Consider the following 2,922-nt stretch of genomic DNA (forward strand, 5'->3'; position numbering starts at 1 on the left):
CCAGTGGCTTCAAGGGAGAGATCATTGACCTTCTACTGCCATCAACAAGTATGGTCTACAAATCACACATGGGCAGTCCTCCCTGTTCTATAGGGTCTCTATGAGTAAGATTCAACTCTATGGCAGTGAGTTTTGTTTTTGAGTTTGCCTCCTTGTAAAAGGTCCCTGTTAGCATCGTGGGTTCTGTAAGTTAACAACCGTTAACTAAAGGACCAGCAGTTTGAACCCACCAACTACTCCTCTGGAGACATCTGAGGCTTTCTACTCCACTGACGGTCTCAGTAAAACCATAAGGGTTGTTGCACCATGTCCTGTAGGGTCACTGTGAGGCAGAATCAACTCCATGGCAGTGAGTCTGGTCTTCTGGTTGGTTGGTTGGTTGGTTGGTTGGTTGGTTGGTTGGTCAGTTGGTCGTTCTGTTTCTTCATAGGATGTCAGACCTGCACGAGGCAGTGATAGACAAGCTGCAAAGCCCAGGCACACAGAAGCAGCTGTCATTTTTATACAGATTTTCAAGGACCCAGCATGGTGTTGAGGTCACTTAAATCCGGAAACAAGATGGCAAACACTCTCCTTGGAGATCTAAATCATGGGTTTCAGATCTCATTGCAGTTAAGCAGAGGTCTGAACTGAGGACATTGTGGGGATGTCAATCAATATCACCAATTAAATGTGTCTGATTATTGAGTGGAAAACCAATCTGCTCTGCAACCTTTCTTCCAAATCATGATACTATGTTTTGTAAAATGATGAGATCTGAATGGCATCCACTCTCTAGTTATGCATTGGGCTGTGATCCACAGGGTCAGCAGTTTGAATCCACAATGGGAGAAAAATGGTTCTTTCAAGTCCCGTAAGCAGTTATAGTCTCAGGAGGTCACAGGGGAAGATCTACCATGTCCTGTAGGGTCAATATCAGTCAGCATCCACTCAATAGCAGTCAGGTTTTTTTGTTTGGGAGTTTGTTTGTTTGTTTGTTTGTTTGTTTGTGGGAGGTGTTGTGGTGGTTGGTAATACCCTGCACTAAATACTACATGTCCAAAGACAGTAGGTCTTGCTGAGGAGGAAGTTTATCCTTGCTACACATTGTCTTCTTATCAAGATTCTGATTCATGCTATCCAAGAAAATATTTATAGCAGAATGGTTGATTTGAGATTTTCTATAGTTCCCTTTTTTTCTTGTCCAAATTTTTTACAATAATCTTGAAGTACTTTTTATGTTTAGTCTTGATTGTGTAAAGAGCAACATTGGCTTAACACAAGAATTCATTATCCAGCTATTATCAGTTAGAAGCACATTAGTCTAATTTAAAATCAGTTGTTTGAGGACAGTATTTGATTTCTTATAATGGGGCCTTGTGATTAGGATAAGCATGTGGTCCATGATAAAGAGAAAGAAGTCTTTGTCTTTAAAATTCAAGAGATTTGAATGTGAGTGTATTTCTAGGTAATAGATTGTGTTTGAACCAAAAACACAAACTCACTGCGATTGAGTCACTTCTGACTCACAGTGACCCTAAAGGACAAAGTAGAACTGCCTCTATTGGTTTTCAAGAAGGTAACAATATGGATGTATAAATCCCATAGGAAGAAATAGCCCGGACTTAATCCCAAGGAGCTGCTGGTAGGTTCAAACAGTGTCCTGCAGTTAGCAGTTGAATGACTTATCCACTATACACCAGAAGTTAAGCAAAATGACAGAAGTTTCTTGATAAGAGTTCACCAGGCCTTACTCTGTAAGAGCTGTAACATGGTGTACCTCTCTGGACATGCACAAGAAGTCACATGTCAATTGAGGATCAGACCAGGCTTGTAGAATATGCCCTTTGCCTCCATCCCTGAGCCTACAGAAACAGAGAAGCCTGCTCAGTGAAGCTGCAATTGAGCCTTCTGACGTGCCTAAGCAAGGAGGAAACACCTGATATAACTCAGGAAAGACAGGAGCCCTTGTGGATTGTGTTGAAGGGGACAAAAGAGACCCTAAATCTCAAATACAATTTAAAGAATACTCTGATAAAGTCTCCACCAAGAAACAGACAAGACAAAGACATAGACATCTCATCCACATGAGAGACAGTGAGCACAATGCCATAATAGTGTCTGTGGGTTTGCTGAGATTCACAGAACAAGAAAGAATGTGGGAGGGCAGAAGAAGCTGTCACACACGTATGATTGGCAGCAGATCAATATTCCCAGTTATAGGTGGGGCTACAAAAGCTGGAACAGGATGGGACATGGACAATGTGTTAGACAGAAGAGCTTACTCAATGGGTCTAGGACCCTCCAACGAAGGCAATCAGGACATGATTGACTCAGGACTATGCAACCCAAGGACTATACTGTCTCCATCACAGACACAGCCAGGCAAGCCCTGAACTGAGAGAGTCCTTCCCTGGGCTGGCTAGGTGCGTGGAGGTAATCCACTTCCCAATGCACTCTACCTTAGGGTTAGACTTGTCACAACCTTAGTGAATGACAATAAAACAACCACCACAACCAAGCAAAACCCCCAACTCACAGCCATGCCATCCATTTTGATTCATGATGACTCTATAGGACAGGCTAGAACAGGCCCTGTGAGTTTCCAAGAATCTAACTCTTTACAGAAGTAGAAAGTCTCATCTTTCCCCCAAGCAGTGGCTGGTGGTTTTGAACTGCTAATCTTGAGTTTAGAAGCCCAAGGTATAACCCACTTCACAACCAGACCTCCTGCTGATTAATGGTCAGAAGGAATTCAATGGAGGCTTATTCAAGGTGGGGACTCTACAAATGGGTTTGGGCCTTTCAGTATTATCCATAGCCTTCTGCAAATGGCATGCTCTGATATGATTCCCATTGCTAAAAAGGAAGCTCTCTGTGTGAATGGTGGCCATGCCATCTTGGCATGGAAAGTGGCTGTGACTTTCATGGATTTTCCATTTC

The sequence above is a fragment of the Echinops telfairi genome, unplaced genomic scaffold (assembly GCF_000313985.2).
Source record: "Echinops telfairi isolate 266 unplaced genomic scaffold, ASM31398v2 ScPeMD7_7467;HRSCAF=8505_1, whole genome shotgun sequence".
NCBI lineage: Eukaryota > Metazoa > Chordata > Mammalia > Afrosoricida > Tenrecidae > Echinops > Echinops telfairi.